The sequence below is a fragment of the Pithys albifrons genome, chromosome 26 (genome assembly GCF_047495875.1).
Source record: "Pithys albifrons albifrons isolate INPA30051 chromosome 26, PitAlb_v1, whole genome shotgun sequence".
NCBI lineage: Eukaryota > Metazoa > Chordata > Aves > Passeriformes > Thamnophilidae > Pithys > Pithys albifrons.
Genome location: NC_092483.1, coordinates 4,115,626 through 4,135,630, shown reverse-complemented (window position 1 = coordinate 4,135,630; position 20,005 = coordinate 4,115,626). Strand labels below are relative to the sequence as shown.

General features: G+C 47.1%; 1 long non-coding RNA gene across 1 annotated transcript; it reads left to right on the top strand.

Annotated features, from left to right (window-relative positions):
- The first annotated feature begins 8,023 nt into the window (after positions 1-8,023).
- On the top strand, positions 8,024-16,379 carry LOC139683033 (uncharacterized). Its single transcript, XR_011699741.1, has 3 exons — positions 8,024-8,212; positions 15,625-15,789; positions 15,952-16,379. It is a non-coding gene; the product is annotated as an uncharacterized lncRNA (long non-coding RNA).
- Positions 16,380-20,005: the final 3,626 nt, after the last annotated feature.

Genomic DNA, 20,005 nt, shown 5'->3' with positions numbered 1-20,005 from the left:
ACTGCATTGCCTGACTTTCCAGATCCATCTGTGAACACAGTAACTGCCTTCTCCAAAGGGTCTGTAGAAAAGTTGGTTTTCAATTTGGGTTGAGAGATAGAGAGAAACTACAAAAAAAGGAATTGCTGGTAAATGGGTTATTAGTTTTCCTGTGAAATCTGACATCACGAACTAAAAATCAAACATATGTAGATCATAATAATGCAACTGAGACTTAGAGAGTGGAACATATAGAAAGTCTGGGTCTTTTCCAGACAGCTCCACAAATCGAAGCTTGCCCTTGTGACAGACTTTTGCAAGCATTTCAGGGAAGGTGACAATTGTTTTTGAAAATTGATGATTTAAAAATACCCATTCCCATAAAAGAATTTTTTTGTTTTTTAAATCTAATTGTCCTATCACAGCAAAAGGCTGCTTTGGGCCACGAAAGATCAGCAATGCAGTAGGTAACCCTTCTACTTTTCTCTTCACCTGCTGTTCAGAAATTTTTTGGTTAATTAGAATCATAGAATCATAGAATCGATTGGGTTGGAAAAGACCTCCAAGATCATCGAGTCCAACCCTAGGTCCAACTCTAGTTCATTTACTAGATCATGGCACCCAGCGCCACGTCCAATCTGCATTTAAAGATCTCTAGGGATGGTGAATCCACCACCTCTCCGGGCAGCCCATTCCAATGCCTGATTACTCTCTCTGTAAAAAATTTTTTTCTGATATCCAACTTAAATTTCCCCTGGCAGAGCTTAAGCCCGTGCCCCCTTGTTCTATTGCTGAGTGCCTGGGAGAAGAGACCAGCCCCCACCTGGCTATAACTTCCCTTCAGGTAGTTATAGACAGTGATGAGGTCATCTCTGAGCCTCCTCTTCTCCAGGCTAAACAACACCAGCTCCCTCAGCCTCTCCCCATAGGACTTATGCTCCAGTCCCTTCACCAGCCTTATTGCTCTTCTCTGGACCCGCTCCAGCATCTCAATATCCTTTCTGAACTGAGGGGCCCAGAACTGAACGCAGTACTCAAGGTGTGGCCTCACCAATGCAGAGTACAGGGGAAGGATCACTTCCCTGGTCCTGCTGGCCACGCTATTTTTGATACAGGACAGGATCCCGTTGGCCTTCTTGGCCACCTGGGCACACTGTTGGCTCATGTTGAGCTTCCTGTCAATTAGTACTCCAAGGTCCCTTTCTGCCTGGCTGCTCTCCAGCCACTGTGTGCCCAGCCCGTAGCGCTGCATGGGGTTGTTGTGGCCAAAGTGCAGGACCCGGCACTTGGCCTTGTTGAACTTCATCCCATTGGAATCAGCCCATCTCTCAAGTCTATCCACATCCCTCTGCAGACCCCTCCTGCCTTCCAGCAGGTCGACACTCCCTCCCAACTTGGTCTCATCAGCAAATTTGCTGATGATGGACTCAATCCCCTCATCTAAATCATCAATAAAGATGTTAAACAGGACTGGACCCAACACAGACCCCTGGGGAAGACCACAAGTGATCGGCCGCCAGCTGGATGCAGCTCCGTTCAACCAGCACTCTTCTGGGCCCGACCCTCCAGCCAGCTCCTAATCCAGGAGAGGGTACACTTGTCCAAGCCATGGGCTACCAGCTTTTCCAGGATTATATTATGGGAGACAGTGTCAAAGGCCTTACTGAAGTCCAGATAGACCACATCCACAGCCTTCCCCTCATCCCCCAGGTGGGTCACCTAATCGTAAAAAGAGATCAGGTTGGTCAGACAGGACCTGCCCCTCCTAAACCCCATGCTGGCTGGGTCTAATCCCTTGTCCACCCTGAAGGTGCTGTGTGATTGCACTCAGGATGATCTGCTCCATAACCCTGCCAGGCACGGAGGTCAGGCTGACAGGTCTGTAGTTGCCAGTGTCCTGCTTGCAGCCCTTTTTGTGGATTGGGGTGACGTTCGCCAACCTCCAATCATCTGGGACCTCCCCAGAGAGCCAGGACTGTTGGAAGATGATGGAGAGCGGTTTGGCAAGCTCTTCTGCCAGCTCCCTCATCACCCTGGGATGGATCCCGTCCGGTCCACAGTTTCCACAGTCTGTAAACTTTCTTTTTATCCCTGATTTCTTTCAGAATCTCCCTATTTAACCAAGCCGGCCATCTTCCCCTCCGGCTGGCTTTTTGGCACACTGGTATAGCCTGTTGCTGTGCTCTCAAAATTTCCTTCTTGAAACATGTCCAATCCTCCTGGACCCCCTTGCCCTTAAGGGTTGTTTCCCAGGGTATGCTCTGAATAAGATTTTGAATAGGCCAAAATCTGCCTTCTGGAACTCCAGTGTAGATGGTTTAATGATGGCTCTCCTTACATCCCTGAGGATTGAAAATTCTATTATTTCATGGTCACTGTGCCCCAGGTAGCCTCCAACCACTACATCATCCACCAGCCCCTCTCTGTTTGTAAACAGTAGGTCTAGCGGGGCCTTACCCCTGGTAGGCAGATTTACCAGTTGATGAAGGAAATTGTCCTCTATGCACTCCAGGAACCTCCTTGACTGCCTCTTCTCTGCAGTATTAAGCTCCCAGCAGATATCTGGCAGGTTAAAGTCATCCACAAGAACAAGGGCTGGAGATTTTGAGACATCTGCCAGCTGCTTGTAGAACAATTCATCTCCTTCATCATCCTGGTTGGATGGTCTTTACCAGTCACCCACAAGGACGTCAGCCTTGTTGGCCTTCCCCCTGATTCTGGCCCACAGGCACTCAACGTTGTCACTGCTGACCTCAACTTCAACAGAGTCAAGAGACTCTCTAACATATAAAGCCACCCCTCCACCTCTCCTTCCCTACCTGTCCTTTCTGAAGAGCTTGTAGCCCCCCATAGCAGCACTCCAGTCATGTGAGTCATCCCACCACGTTTCTATGACAGCAACTATGTCATAGTTTTCCTGTTGCACTATGTCTTTCAGCTCCTCTTGTTTGTTTCCCATACTGCGTGCATTGGTGTACATGCACTTCAGCTGGGCCATTGATTTTATTCTCAACTCGGGCTCTATGCCCTTAGGCTTATCTCTGGAGAGCCCAGTTGCCATCCCTTCCCCCTTCAAACCTAGTTTAAAGCCATCCTAACCAACCCTGCCAACTTATGGGCTACAGTTCTTTTGCCCTTCCTAGATAAATGAAGCCCATCTGGTTTGACGAGACTAGACAACACAGAGTTTGCCCCATGATCAAAAAACCCCAAATTTTGACCATAGCACCAGTCCCTAAGCCACCAAGTGGTAAGCTGGGCTTTCCTAAACCGCTCCTCATTCATCCTGGCTAGCACAGGAACTGAGGCAATTACTACCTGTGCTTCTGTCCCATGAAGTGATCGGGTTAGAGCCTTAAAATCTTTTTTAATTACCCTGGTACTCCTTTTATGTATGTCTGTGCTGGTTTAAAGGCGAACCAGCAGGGGAAATGAACTCACCACAAGAGGGATTATAAGTCAGAGCTAAAATTTAATAATAATATTACAATAACAACACTGACACAAAAGGGAAATTGCTTTCAACTCACAAAACCCAACCAGTATAACCCAGTGTCCTGGGGCACAAACCCAAGGGGGTTTGTTTGCCCTTGTGCTGAGACCCCTGTGGTTCCCCCAAGTCCAGAGCAAAAGGAAATGAAAAACCTGTTGGTGCAGGCGAGGGCTGTGGTCTGGGCGAGAGCGGTGATCTCCTCCTGTCGAGGTCCTGCTGCTCCTCTGGATCCGATGAGAAGTTCCCAAGGTCTTCTTACCCACCACTTATGTACCCTCAGGGAGCACCCAGTCCCTCCCCCTGGGCGGGGACTCACACAATGGGTGATTGACTCTGGGAGCCAGGGGGTATTGAACTGTTGATGGCCCATTAGCAGCTCCGCCCCCCTCAGGCTGGGTGTGAAGGTGATAATGGCTCCCTGGGCAGCTGCTGCTAATGGTCCATTGTCCTTGGGGAATGAATAGAGGGGGTAGAATACACAGCTTTGATCACCCCCACACAGGGTTAGCTGGTCCCTCCTGCTGAACTAGGACAATGTCATCACTTCTTACCTGGACAACCAACGCAGGTAATAGTCTGAGGGTTGAATAAGCTTAGGAAGTCTTTTGGTAATATCCCTCACCCTGGCCCTAGGAAGGCAGTAAACTTCCCTGTGGGATGGGTCTGGCTGACATATAAGGCCCTCAGTTCCCCTCAAAAGGGAGTCACCAATTAAAACAACCCTTCTCTTTTTCCTCTTATCTGTAGTTGTAACCCATCCGGTAGACTGGGGGTAACCAGAAGACCTTGCAGACAGATCTTCCTCCTGACTTTCCTCTATCAGACTTTCTGTGTCCTGGGCCATATACCTGTTTTTTAAGGGCACCCTGGTAGGTGAAAGGGGTCGAGAGGGGGGTTTTGTACCTCTATGACCAGGCACCTGTTTCCATTCCTCCCCATCCATATGGTTTGTTCTGTTTGCCTGATGGCAGGAGGGGCTGGGCTTCACCACCTCCTGCTGGGCTTCCTTAGGAGTCAAAAGGGTGTGACTCCACCAGTCAATTTCCCTTTCACTCTCCCTTATGTTTCTCAGCCTTTCTATCTCTTCCTTTAGCTCTGCCACCAGACACAGCAAATCGTTCACCTGCTCACATCGTATGCAGGTGCTTCTCACACTGTCCTCTGGTAGCAGTTCCAGGCTCAGACAGTCTATGCAGCCAGAGGCCTTAGCGGCCGCATCCTTTTTAGAGGGTTCTCTCTGTACTGACACCTCTTTATTGGTAACAGGAGCAACGGCTTTCATTTTTTTGGGAGGCATGACTGCCTTTAGCTGTGAGGAAAAGTAAAAAAAAAACCCAAAACAAAAAACCAAACAAAAAAACCAAGCTGCAAAAATACCTAGGCTAATGCCCTGCCTGTGCGAACCGCCATGCAAACTGCCGTGCAAACTGCCGTGCCACGCCCTTACTGATGTGCCACACCCCTGTTTGCCCACTCCTGTTCGCCGCGCTCCAGGTTGCTCGCACTCCCTAGAGATGTTTTTAAAGCCTTCTCACTCTCCTGCTAACAAGCAAGCCACATTTCCAACTCACCTCTGAGTCACCTGCTGACAGCTGAAGGAGCAGCAAACAAAGCCTGGCAGGAAATGAGTTTATCCACTGAGTTATAACATCTCTGCCCCACAAAGTCAGTGGGATGTCCTATATAAAAGGCTTGGATGATTCAACCTTACCCTGTGGACCGTGAACCAGAAGAGGCAAGCTGCTTTGAAGGGGGATTTGAGATCCTCCTACTCCCTGGATGTTGACAGGTGGTCTTGTTGTACCCCAAGTGCTTGGCCAATCTTTGGTTGAGATAACTGTGACATCTGCCCCAGTGTCTAAGAAACCAGACACTGTTACCTGTAGGCCTGAATTAGGAGAGAGAAGGGTACATTTTAACATTGGCCTTTCAACAGTAATCTTCTGAGCCCAATTGACAAAAATGCTTTGTTCACTCTGAGATTCTCCATCTATGGGTATAACCTGTGCAATTTTATCCTGTGGTTGAATAACTGTGGGTACAAAATTAGGTTTGATTACAACAGACACAACTTTAGGATCTTGCAAACTTAAAACCATGGGCAAAACTGTGATAGCTAATGCAGTTGTATGATCTGTTCCTGTGATAACACATTTACCTGTAAAATTTGAAACATCAGAGGTGGCAGAAGCAAACAAAACAGTGTGATACTCGTTTTTCTCCAAGGTTTGAGGTTGTGAGGTTGCTAACTCTAGGTCAAATGCACTTTTTTGAGGTTTCTTTTGAGGAATGCTGGGGTTAGTTATATTCAATTGCTGAGCTGGGCTATTTATGTCTGCACGCCACCCTGGGCGCTGAGAACGGAGTTTCCCGAATTTTGGGTTTTTTTCACAGCTCTAGGAGACAAAGGATTACCTTTTTTGTCAAACAGTGATCTACACTCTGACACCCAGTGTAGTCCCTTCTGGCATCTAGGACAGATGCTCGGAGGGGTGGATCTTCGTGGCTTTGTTTTGTCCAATTTGGGGCAATTTGCTTTTAAATGACCTTTATTTTTACAGTGGTGACAAACCATCTTAGAGGGTTCTAGGGCTGCTGCCAAGGCTTGAGCAACCTTGTCAGCCATCTGTTGACTGGCTTCTGCTATTTGTGTACCAATCTGCATGTTAGCTTCTGCTAACCGGCTGCCCACTGATAGTTGGGCTTGGACAAGACTATTTGTTAGCTTGTCCCGAGGACATATCTGTGCTGGTTTAAAGGTGAACCAGCAGGGGAAATGAAGTCACCACGAGAGAGATTATAAGTCAGACCTAAAATTTAATAATAATATTACAATAAATACACTGACACAAAAGGGAAACTGCTTTCAACTCACAAAACCCAACCAGTATAACCCAGTGTCCTGGGGCACAAACCCAAGGGGGTTTGTTTGCCCTTGTGCTAAGACCCCTGTGGTTCCCCCAGTCCAGAGCAAAAGGAAAAGAAAAACCTGTTGGTGCAGGCGAGGGCTGTGGTCTGGGCGAGAGCGGTGATCTCCTCCTGTCAAGGTCCTGCTGCTGCTCTGGATCCGACAAGAAGTTCCCGAGGTCTTCTTACCCACCACTTATGTACCCTCAGGGAGCATTCAGTCCCTCCCCCTGGGCGGGGACTCACACAATGGGTGATTAACTCTGGGAGCCAGGGGGTGTTGAACTGTTGATGGCCCATTAGCAGCTCCGCCCCCCTCAGGCTGGGTGTGAAGGTGATAATGGCTCCCTGGGCAGCTGCTGCTAATGGCCCATTGACCTTGGGGAATGAATAGAGGGGGTAGAATACACAGCTTTGATCACCCCCACACAGGGTTAGCTGGTCCCTTCTGCTGAACTAGGACAATATCTTTGCATGCCTTTACCATATCCATAGGCGTAGGATCACGGAGGGTTCTCAGCACCTGTTAACACTGTGCATTTGAGTTAGTGATACCAAGCTTTAAGAAAAAAGCATCTTGTGCTTCCTTAACCTTAATTTATTTCTCAATGGCGCTTTTTAATCTTTCAGCATAGTCTATAAAGCTTTCGTCGCTTCTCTGAATAATATTTGTAAACGGGGTAGCTGTTTCTGAGCCATCTGCCACAGCTTGTAATGCTTGCAATGCCATGTTTCTAGTAGCTATTAAATCTTGCCTAGGAATTTGAGCTTGGGCAGGATTTCCTGCATATTGTCCCTCACCAAACAACATTTGTATAGTAACAGCTATCGCTCTTCCAGTATTGGGCAGGGTTTCAGTATTGGGCAAGGTTATTTGTACCTTATTCAATAAAGCTCTCATTATATCTTTTAAATCATTTGGTGTTAAAACAAAAGCTGAAAATAAAGATGATAAGACACCCATAGCATATGCAGAATTTAAACCATACTCAGTGACAGCTTTCTTGGCATTTTTTAATAACTCTATAGCCAGTGGATCCCAAATTGGTCATTGGTTCCTACCATAAAAGACTGGAAATACCTGTAATGTATCAGAATTAACAGCATTGTTGTTTGCATAATCACTTTTGGTTATGTTAGAATCACCTGTATGGAAGAGAAAAGGGTTAGAAAGCGAAAATGGATAATTAGGATTAGATGTTACGCTTAAAAATGGATTATTTGAAGAAAATTGTCATTGTTCTGGTTCTTGAGTGCTGGGAAGGAAATTGTTGGAGGTTGGAATGTCCATTGCAGCTGGCATCGGTTGAGCTGTGATGCTGCCAGTCGTGGGGTTGTCGTTAGCTGATGCTGAAGAAGCATGTTGGGGAAAAAAGCAATGTTGTATTTCTCTTAGCTGGTGTGAGTGGCTATTCCATTCGTGCAGGCTGTGAGCTGCTGTGGTCTGCGTTGTTGCCAAGCAGGCAGGGGCTGGTGATGTAATCATCCCTGAAGGGGGCGTGGCACCGTTGGCAGGCAATGAGGTGGTGGGCGGAGCCACGATGCTGCTGTGGTGTGCTGTGGTGCAGTAATGGAGGCTGTCGTTAGATGTCGCTGTGAGGCCATGTGGTTGCAGAGTCCTATGCAGCTCGTTTCCTGCTCTCTCGTCTGCTCCATCCGGTGGGGCTGGAAATGGGACACTTGCCGGTCTTTGCCATGTGTTTCCTGTGCTTACCAGGTGGATACCAGGCTGAGGAAGGGTCTGCAACAGTTTTTGGGGTCCCCCGTTTGGCTGTGGGGGAAGGGAGACGGCATGGACCTCGCCATTGTTCCGTGCTGACTGGATAGCCGAAGGTATGCCTGGTATTTCCTGCTCGGGCTGTCCGAGAAGAGAAGGGGGAGGGGGGCAAGGGTCACAGAAAAACGGCTGTGGGGGGATGGTGCCTGGCATCTTTTCCGCTACGGAAGCAGCATGAGTGTTATAGGCAGCTAGGCGTTGGCTAGGATATCAGCATTTATTTTATTTAATAAGGAAAAAATAGGTAACATTATTTATTAAGAAAAAAAAACAAACAGAAATTGATTTTAATAAGTGATATCAGTGTCCAGCTCAGTTAGCCCCAGCCTCAGTGATTTCAGCTCTTTGTGAAGGCAAGAGAGGAGCAATACAGTGCTTGCAGCGTGGCAGAACACTGGACGACCTAGGAGACCAGCTCCCGAAAAGGTTCGTGCTGGACCTGGGCCAAAACTTCGTTTATATTCACTTTTTTTGGTGTAGGCTATGCCCCCTTGCGCGGACGCAGTTCATGCATTTCGCAAGAGTTGTGCAACCTGTTGCTCTTTTGCGCATGCCCAGTTCCTGTATTTCGTAAGAGTTACGCAAACTGTGTCCCTTCTGCGCATGCTCAGTTCTGTGGCGCAACATTCTGCATTGTGTAAGCTTGAGGTATTGCGCAATAGTTGCCGTTCAGCAGCCGCTGGGCTGGTCCCATGACTTTCCATGCGGCTGGCTGAAGATGGCGGTAATGGAGTTTCCAAGAAGACCGGGCTGCTCCAAGCAGGGGTCTGGTCACAGCACTGCGGTGGTGGTTCACCCTGATGCGGCCACGGGGCTGAGGTGGCTCTGGGAGTGACGTGGGTGGTGGCAGCAGATGGCTGGATGCAGCGTGGAGGGTTTCACAGACACGGTGGCCCCTCCAGGTGGTGGCTGACCTGTCTCCTATGCTGAAACAGCAGCGGGCTTGGCAGGGGACTGGAATTTTATTTATTAAAAAAACCAGTGAACTGGAGTGCGGATAACTCGGGATGGGGAGAGTGGACGCGGTGCTGGTTCTAAGGGAGGAAGGGTGGTTACGGGGGGGGGGGGATGGTCCGAGGTGGGAAGGGGGACGGGGACCAGGAGGGAGCTTTGGTGCTGCACAGAGCTGCGCCGGGGCTGCACGGTTTGGCAGCCATGGGCAGAGCCGGGCAGGCACAAGCCGGTGGCTGGCACAAGCAGCCTTGGGGCTGGGGTCAGCACCGGTGGCGGTGCCGGCTGGGTGAAGAAACCGGGACGGGCTGGGGGAGAAAAAAAAGGAGGGGGGAACGGGGGACCAGCGGGCTAGCAAAACCGGGCTGGGGTTACGGGATTTGGTTCCCAGCGGGGCGGCTGGCGAATGTTTGTCAGACAAGACTCCGGCACTGTGGTGGGAACGGGGTTATGGGGTGTGGAGGGTGCTTTAGCCGGCGTGGGGCCGCACAGATCTGGTGCAGGGACCATTTGAGGAGATGGGGGGGGCAGCCTGGGTTTGGAGAAGGGCTTTGCCAAATTTTGGGGGGACCCACAGGACTGAGACAGAGCACAGGGTCGGGGGGTTGTCCGGGCGCTGGCTTGGGAAGGGGGGAAAGGGCACTATAGCGAAACTCGCGTCCGAGGGTGGGGGAGGCTTGATAAGGGAAAAACTGGGGGGGAGAAGGGGTAGACGCCGGGCTGAGAAGTACCGAAACCAGGATGGACTGAAGGGGGGGGAAGGGACTGAAGGGGGTTTACGGGAATGCAGCCGAGCCCGAGGTAGGCTTCTCCCAACCCCCTGCGGTGGGGGTCTGGAAGGTTGTAGTTTCGGTTCTTTTGTTCTTTAATTATGGTTTCTTATCTTTGTGGCTCCTGCAAAAAAAAAACTTGTCCCGCGCTGGGTTTCAACAGATTTTTAAACATATATATACACTTCTACATTCAAATAAAAATCATCAAATACAATTTCAATTTCAGTTTAGCAAATTAATAAATTTCATCTATCACAATGAGTAAACTCCATGCAGCCCTGTGTCTGCACCGTGGCAAGTTGGAGCTGCTGCGGGGGTTGGGGGGGAGTGGAACAGGATGAATGGGGGAGGGGTGGAGGCTCTCCCGATCTGCAAACTGCATTTTCGGCTGTTGGCTCCAAGGCAAAGTTCCCAGTGAGTGCAAACCAGTAGAGGGGTGTTTAGGGGGAGTGCCCATACCCACGGCTGTTGGCTGAGAATCCCATGGCGTGGGGTTGGGGGTGGGAAGCACCACGTGGTGTGCAGAGGGTCCGGCCATGTCCGGACATGCGGCACTGGCTGGGGGCGGTTTCCCAAGTCTTTTTCCCGGTGGGGGTGAGATAAAGGACAGTTAAAACTTACAATATTTGTGTCCATCTGTGTCCCAGGCAGATTCATGGCTGTTTCTCTGGGTTGAAGCATGCTGAGGGTGGCCACATGGTTGGACAGAGGAGTGACTGCTGCTTGCTCTCATGTTGAAAAAGCATTCTCAGGCTGAAAAGACTTATCCTGGGTTTTTAAAACTAAATGTTCATTTACAAAATTTCCTGTGTCGGGTTCCTTTGTTTCCAAAGGGGAAATCAAGACATCTTGTGGTAGGGAAGTTGCTGTAAAGTCATTTTCAAAGCTGTTTTTGCCCTCTGGGGGCTTTGAATCTGAATAAAAAGCAACACTTTTTTTTTCTATTTTTTTCTGGTGATTTTTTGGGCGATCCAGGCTGCTTTATTGCAGAACCTGCAGAAAGATCCAATTTGCTGTTTTTTTCTTGCAAATCTAGGACTGCAAGAATGTGGGTCCAGGCCATCGAGGCGTGTATAGCCGCTTTATCGTTGCTATTGGCTGCTTGCCAAATGTGTCTGCCCAAAAGGTCCCAATCCTTTATTGTGAGACAGAAAGGTAGCTTGTGATTGCTTTTCATGATAAATTTTGAAAGACATCTTAAAGAATTTTTATCAGGGGATTTTCCATTGGAAAGCAATATATTTTTTAAGCTTTTGTAATTCTGCTTTTCTCTCCCGGAGAGATATGCTCCCATCTCTTTAATTTAGGGTGTAAAAAATTGAATGCCAAGACCTGCTCTCACCTCTGTCCTGCGAGATGAGATGGCTCGTGTCCTCTGCTGCTTTCTCTGGTGCAGTGCGCTGAACAGAGACACGTAGGAACGCTGAGGTCCCGGGATCGTTGCTAAGCCAGAAATTCCAATCCGTTTTCTGGCCTTGAGGTCAGTCCAACCTCACAAGACGGGGCACCATCTATGAGGGTTGGTTTCTTGTAGCCTCGTTGATGCTGTATGCTGAAGGAAATCTGCAATGATATGAAATCTGGTCCTGGATTATTAGTCCATTAACCTAGGAGAAGTGTGTGCTCTATGCTTTACCCTGACCATGTGGTCTCTGAGAGCCCCCAAGAAAGGACACACAGGGACCACTGGCCAGGACAGGAACAAAGAGGAAGTTTATTCAGGGGAACAGGTTTATACGGACTTTGGAGGGATACAAACTCACCAATAAGGGACAAAGGGGGAGTCTGGAATTGGGCCAATAGGAGTAAGGGGATTTACATTCCGTGGGAGAGGGTTTCAGGTAACATGAGGTTACAGTCTTTCTCCCAGCCCCCTGGCCTGGCAGGGGACTTCTGGGAAGAAGAAGCAATGACACTGCAGTTTTTACATTCAGTACATTTAAACCACATTAAAAACATCAGTTGTTGAAGCATTATCGGTGGCTGGTGTATTTTCTTCATCAGCCCATTTCTGGCACGACATCCTCCATGTCTCATATTGTGAATGCATTGCTACAGGGTTGGTCATTTTGCATGCATCATCCAGTTTCAGGATCATCACCCATCGTTGAGACAGAGGTGAGCAACTGCAGCATTTAACATGGGTCAGACAGTGTGAAAGGAACATAAATTATATGCAGAGATTTTGCATCGCATTTTAAAAGAATGGGGGTCTGCTCTTAAAACAGCCCGTGTGGTTAAGTTGCTTGTATGGGTTAGAGACTTCTGTCCCTGGTACCCTAAGCACGGTTCTTATGAGACTGCATTGTGGGCTAAGGTTGGAGAAGAATTACGAACAAAAGCCAATTTAGCTTCAGCTATCCCAATTGAAATTGTAACTTCTTGTAAGGGTGTGTATACTGCTTTAAGAGCTGTAGAGCATACAGACACCCTTTAGCAGGTGACAGGGCGGCCCCCCCCCCCCCCTCCCCATCCCCCTCTACAAGGAGGAATCCCCTTCAAGGTAAGAAAACATTGATGGGCCATCAACAGTGATGGATAAGATTAACAAGCCTTTTGATGTGGAATCTGTAACCCCTGAGAAAGAATCAGCCCTAATCCTTTAGAGCAAGCTGAAGTCTTAGCTGCTTCTGTGCCTACTGCCTACTGCGGAAGTTATTTTGCAAGCACAAAGTTATCAACCTCAATCTCCACTATCTTTGCCTCAAGAAATGATATTAGCATCACCAGCCCTTGGTCTGGAGGTTGGTGACTCAGCTATTTTGGAGGACTGTAAATTGGCAGCTTTGAATTGCAGGGATGTAGAACTGTTAAATGCCATGCCAGTAGTATACAAGCCATGACGTCTCCCCCAGTTTGAACGTCTCCCTTATGAAGTTGTGAAAGAAGCTCGTAAGGCAGTGAAGGATTATGGACTGCAATCATCATATACAATAGGTTTGATAGCAGCAATTGGAGATTCTTACATTATGACACCTTCAGACTGGAAATGCTTTTTACATTTAAGTCTACTGCACAGTTTACTGTTTGGATAACTGGGTATCATGAACAGGTCAATACTCAAGTTAGGGACAAAGTAGCTAACGGGACAGCTATAGGTCATAATGAGCTCTTAGGCAAATGATCCTATTTTGCTGCAATGGCACAAGTGATGCTCCCATGGCTTGTTTTCACTCAAGCTACTGATCTGACCATGAAAGCCCTCAGAAAAGTTCCAGATGCCAGATATACAGAGACTTCATTTGCAACAGTTAAACAAGGGCCACAAGAACCATATGTATCTTTTATTGATCTTTTGCAGGCTGCAATTTCAGGGCAGATAGATAATGATGCAGCTGCTCAATCCCTGCATTTTCAGTTAGTGATTGACCATGCAAATGCCAATTGCCAAAAGGTTCTGGTTCCTTTAAGAAATTGGACTAAATCAGTTGCTGAACTTATCATGGCTTGCCAGCATGTGGGGTCAGAGCTTTTCAAAGCCTCCCTGCTAGCCACTGCCTTGGCAGAACAGATGGTTGTGGCTCGTGCTGCTGTTCAGTGTTATCAGTGCAATCAAGAAGGTCATATTAAAAAATAATGTCCTTTAGGAAATAAAAAAGGAGCACCCTCCCCCTGCCCATGTTTCAGATGTGGCAAAGGATTTCACTGGGCTAATCAGTGCCAATCTAAATTTACTAATCACGGCAGACCCCTTTTGAGAAACTCCACGGGGGTCGCTCGGCCCGGTGCCCCGAAACAAAACGGGGTCCAACCTGCCAAGTATCAGAACAGAGCACGAAACTTTATGCCTCACTGTCTTCAGACAAACAGAGTATATGCAGTGGCCAACCTGCCACCTCAGGAAGTGCTGGGCTAGATTTGGCCCTCACCACAGAAATAAACATAAAGGATGATGCTTTGCTATAGCAGGCATGGGTGTTTATAGCCCTTTGCCTAACAGCATGTGTGGCCTTATTTTAGGTTGATCATCTGCCAGCAAAAGTGGTCTTTTTAATAATTCCTGGACTTATTGATTCTGACTACAAAGGTGAAATTAAAATAATGCTGTGGACTCCACGTCCCCCGTGTTACATACCACAATGAGAAAAAATAGCACAGCTGTTGTTATTACCTTATATGAAGCAGCACAAAGACCATCAGACAGAGAGAATGGGAGGCTTTGGCAGTACTAATACAGTGCAGATCTACCGGTCGACTTTAATCTCAGATGGCCAGCCGTTGTTGAAATTGTGAATAGAAGATTGGTACTTTACTGGTTTGGTGGACACTGGAGCAGATGTTTCCATCATTAATTCTAAAGACAGGCCTGATGACTGGGAGCTTGAAACTCCTCAAGCAGCAGTTACAGGAGTCAGTGGCATGCAGGTTCTGCATCAGAGCAAGGCAGTTTTATCTGTTATAGGGCCAGACGGACAATGGGGAACTCTCTGCTCCATGTTCTGTTCATTCCATGTACTTTATAGGGGAGAGACATAAACAGTGGAATTTGCAGTTAATCACGCAAGTGGATTCAAAGCAGGATTTTTCTCATAGGCCACTGTGCAGCAGCTGTGGCTCAAATTAGCTTGGAAAACAGGCACCTCGATTTGGGTGGGCCAGTGGCCTTTGAAATCAGAGTGGCTAGAGTGGGCACAGAAGTTAGTACAAGAGCAATTAGAAACGGGACATATTGTTCCATCTACCAGTCCCTGGAATATACATACATTTGTGATCCCAAAAAGTCAGGCAAATGGAGATTATTGCAAGATCTAAGAGCTGTGAATGCTGTCCTTCAACCCATGGGAGCCTTGCAGCCAGGAATTCCTAATCCAACACTTATCCCTGATTCCTGGGGCATGGTTGTTCTGGACCTAAAGGATTGGTTTTTTACCATCCTGTCACATGAAAAGGATAGTGAAATATTTGCTTCTTCTGTTCCCAGTTCTCCCATGCGACGGTATCAGTGGGTTGTCTTACCTCAAGGGATAATGAATAGTCCTACAATTTGCCAGATAGTTTTTGATTCTGTGTTAAGGCCAGTGAGGCAGCAATTCCCTAAAGCTCACATAGACATGGATGATATATCTTAATAGCAGCAGCCAATTCAGTGACAGTTGAGCAAATTTTTACAGTGGCACAGCAATCCCTGTGAATTTATGGGTTACAGATCGCACCTGAAAAGGTGCAGAGGGAAGCCCCATGGAAGTATTTAGGCTGGAAAGTTTTTGAAACTGCAGTATTTCCCTCTTCTATTAAATTGCATGCTAACATCAAAACCTCAATGATTTACAGAAACTGCTAGGGACCATTAACTGAATTCAGCCAATGCTCGGTATTACTACAGAAGAATTATCCCCTATTTTTGATCTGCTGAAGGGTGACCCTGATTTATCATCTCCATGTCAATTCACTGAAACAAGCCAGCAAGCTCTGCAACTAGTTATCTGAAAAATTCATACAGCCTTTGCAGGCTGGGGCAGGCTGCATGTTCCGATTGCTTTATTAGTGATTTATAGTTCCTTACAACCTTATGCTCTAATAGGACAATGGGTTACAGAAGACCAACAAGTCATAATTTTAGAGTGTTTTTTTGGTCACACGTATTTCCTAAAACATTAACTGCAACTGTGGATATGCTAACTTCTTTAGTACACAAAGCCCGCCAGCGATGTCAGGTTCTGGTTGGCTTGGATCCAGAGCTCATTTGTCTGCCTTTCAAGAAAGATGTTTATCATGTTTTTCTTTTGCAATCTTTATCTTTACAGACTGTTTTGCTGACTTTCTGGGAGAGATCATCTTTCAGTTGCCCAGAGACAAGTTTTTGCAGTCGTTATTCGAATTACCATTTCAGGCACAAGATCTCTGTTCCAGGACTCCAATACCTAATGCCATCACTGCTTTTATTGATGGTTCAGGTAAAACTGGAAAAGGTACTGTAGTATGAAAGCCTGATAATCACTCTTCTTGGCAGTCAGCAGTAATTACGATTTCTGCATAAACACAGATTGCCGGGCTCTCTGCGGCTATAAAAGCATTTGAGTTATTCAGTGACCAAGCTTTAAATACTGTTTGTGACTCTCTGTATATTGTAGGTATCATAGCCCAGATTGGAGATTCCTTCATCAGAGAATCCTCTAACAAGTTGCTTGACGAGCCATTGACGGAGGGAAAAATGACCCAGAGCACACTCCGCACCAGATGAAACCAAGGCACAAATGAAGATCTTTATTGAGGGGTGACACGGATATTTATAGGATTCTGAGGGAAGATTCTAGAACTTGGACGGGATTGGGTAAGGGTAGGGGTGGAGTGAGTAACCAGGCAACTGGATAGCCAATGGGGAACAACTTGTCAATGACGGGAAAACTAACCAATAGGAAACCAGGGATTAGGGTAGAGGTGGGAAGAAGAAAACCTGATGACTAACCGGGCATAAAGCTATAATGGAAAAAAACATGAGGGGATAACAATAAAACCTTTTGGACTAAAACCCGTGCAATAAAAACGTGTAACTTTTAAACTTCAGCTGTGAAAGTCTCTCATATATGTGGCTGGTCTGGTCCAGATTGCTCCCCAGCGCCGTCCTCCTCACAGGTTCATTTCCTGAAGTGCTCTTTCCATTCCTCATACATTAAGCGTTCTCCCACATCTCCTCCTTTTTTGCTTTTTAATGAAAAATAGACTTGGAAAGTGTTACGTGAAATAAGGGCTTGAAAGCATCTGACTAGACGCGGAAATATGAGAAGAAGGATGAACAGCACAAAGAGTCCCAATAAAAGAAATAACAGAAACCTTTTTATGGGAAGAGAAAATTCCTTAAGGAGTAACCAATTATACATATCATCTGAGCTAACCTCATCTGAAGTCTGGATTTCTTGGACCAGAGAATGAAGCTGATTTATGTGGGAATGGATGTATTGGGAGTGGTCCGAGAAGTTTAAGCAACACAGACCCTCAAATTCGCTGCAACCGTGACCATTAACCAAGAGCAAGAAATCAATTACAGCTTGGTTTTGCAGTGCAACTTTCTTGATTTCTTGTGTGTCTAGTAACAGCTCTTCAAGAGCTGCACTGGTTGCATTTGTCTCCTTGGCTAACCAGCATCCCATTTTTGTGAGCAAGTCTAGGCTGTGCGTGGTACCAATCGCCAGAATGATTGCACTGCCCCAGACATCCTGACTGTGGGACCAGAAATCCAGTCAGTCCTCAGTGAATTGATGCAAATTCGGAATTTTGGGAAAGGGATGCTGCTGAGCTGGAGGTTGTGCTTGAGGGGCTGTAATTTTGGAGATTGGTCCTGCAACAAAGGGTCGTTTGTTCTGTCTAAGTCTTCTAAGTGCAGGTGAGTCCAATCATTTGAGAGGGATAGGTTTTTCATTCATAAGGACACCTCTGACCTGCCCTGGCCATCCTGGATCAACACCGATGCCTCTCTTTGTGATTTTCCTAGGTGATTTGATTGCAAGAGAAAGGATAGTTTTGATGGGATTATAAATTGTCAGTTTGCCAAAGGTGCAAGGTCCCCCAACTACTCCTTTGGGTATGACTTTCCACACATGGAGTCCACAAATTAAAAATACCCTTGCAGGGAGGACAACGGAAAGTGGGGGGGATTGTATCTCAAAAGTTGTTTTTTCCTTGCACCAAAACTTTAAATCAGAATAGACTCTGTTGGACGTGACACTGATTTGCCACTGGTTCTTTTCCCCTCCCTCAACACTAAAATAAAAGCAAAAGGCTGAGGGGATGGTTTCAGCGGATTAAAAATAGCCCACCGATACGGTGGAGAGGTTTCCGCCTCCAGGAGCCAGGCTAGGAAAGCGACAAGCAGGGCTCCCTAGGATCAGGCCCCTTAGAAGCGAGGGACGGCTCCTCCCACCCCCGGCCCGGCGACCGTCCCGAACGGAACAAGCCCGCACTTGCCAGGAGTCCACGAGGAAAAGCCAAGTTTATTGCCGCGCGCTGGCTTTTGAGGAGAGCATGGGAATTCCCCGGATGTAGGCAGGGAAGAGGGGCGGAGACGGGGAGGAGTAACACAGTTCATTGGGTACATGCAAACGAAGGGAAGGAGGGAGGGGAGGAGCGGCAAAAGGACCAATGGGAGAATGAGATGGGCGGGGAAAGTCTACCGTAGGGCTTCAGGCACTTCGAGGCGGGGACAGCCCCCGCCCGGGCTCCAGCGGCTCCCTGTGGGCAGCCCCGCCGGCAACTGCCCCCATGGCCGGGTCGGGCCAGGACAGGGGGCTGCGACCCGGAGGGTTTTGTGGGAAGAGGGAACTTGGACAAGGAACTACCAAGGGAAAAACAACCAGGGTAGACACATTGGGGTGTATAACATTCAAACTGGGGAAACATCAATATAGGGTGTGAACATTAGAGTCCTTATAAATCTCTCGCAGAGCTTCCATATTTGGGGAGCCGGGTTCCTGGACTTCCGTGTCCTCGTCTATCCATCTCTTGTAGTATTTTTGCCAGTGTATAAACCCTGGGTCTCCTCCGACATCTCCTCCTTTTTTATCTTTTAATGCCGGGTAGGCACGAGGAGCTTGAAAAGCTTTAAAACTTTGAAAAGACTTAAACATACAAGAAAAAATACAGCAGCGATTAAGCAATGTCCTTAACTGGAATAAACTGGGGCAGAAACTGGGTTTACAAATCATTGTAGGCTTGAAAAAGTAATCAGTTTTAAATAAAATTACATGAGGCATTAACTTATACATTAAAAAAATTAACGATATGTAAAGAAACATTGCAGATTCCGACTTAAATTTCTGATAAAAGGCAATACATGTAAATGAAACTCGAATGATAGCTGTCACTCTTCAGATATGTTCTTCTCTTCACAACCTTTTAATACTTCTTATCATTAACATTTTCATCAAACCTGTATCCCTTCTTTTTCTTTTTTTCTCCTTTCTTTTTCTACCTCTCAGATTCTTTCTCCTGCTCCTCTCTCCAACCTATACTTCCACTGGCCATCCTTATCTTACCCTACACAAACAACCGTTCTTCTACCCTTTCACAGACCGTCTTCTGACCTGCTAACACTTTATTAAATCTTTACTCCAACCAAAAGGCTGTCAATAAAAAGAAGTCAAATGCATGTAAAGTAAATGTCAGTACAATTAAAATGAGATATAAATACTTGATTTAGGCAATGGTAAATTATGTTCAAGAAGTGTTGATAATAAAGAAAATGTAGAATTACTAATTGAATTTAGATGGGTAAAGTTCAGTGAAATGCATGTGGCCATCAGAGAGCACCTCTAGGAAAACCATAACATTCACACAGGGATGATAAATATAATAAGTGTAGGGAGACATCTATACTTCACCCTAACTATCTCATTCACACTGGTGGCCACCACATTCAAGCAATCACACTCACAGACCTAAATGCATTCCTAGTACACCCATTTATGGCCCATGTAAATGATTATATGTTGTTCAGAGATCTGCAAAACATAATAAAAAGACAGTTACAATATGAACATATACAGAAAAAAATTCTCAACAGAAGACTTGTGCATTCCAAACAGGATTTAAGCAAGATCATTGTCCTTCTCCTTTGTATGATGGTTTTTTTGGTGTTGTGATGGAGACAATCTACGTTGGTAACAACATCTCTGGTAATCCCAGTACTTCTGGTCCATGGGTGCAGCCATCTTGGGCCGGATGTTGACAAAGGGAGGGGGCGGGGCCACCGTGGGAAAGAGGAAGTTGGGTGTGGCGTAAGGGCTCACAGGGACCGCCTACCACAGAGATCGGCCCCTCCCCTTTTGACACCAGGCCCAGGGGGTGGGCATTGGCTGCTTCCTCCCCCTTCCCCCAACCTCCATTTTGTGGCGGCCCTTCACCACGCTCTCCATCGCCATCTTGTGGGCACCTAACATGTGCAAGTGGAGAGGCCCCAACGGCGGCCGTCACCGTGCTAGCAATAGATCCAGGGTTCGCTGGTGGATCGGTGGAGGAGGGCCCCTGAAAACGCGACGCAGGTACCACGCTTCGACCGCAACTCCCTGCGCTACTTTGTCCTGGGGCCCCCTGGATCCCTGCGGCCTGGTCTGCTTCTAGGATTGAGTTCATCAGTGTCCATGCTACTAATGCATGCGAAGCATGTTCGCCGTTTCTGTTAGCCGCCGCCCT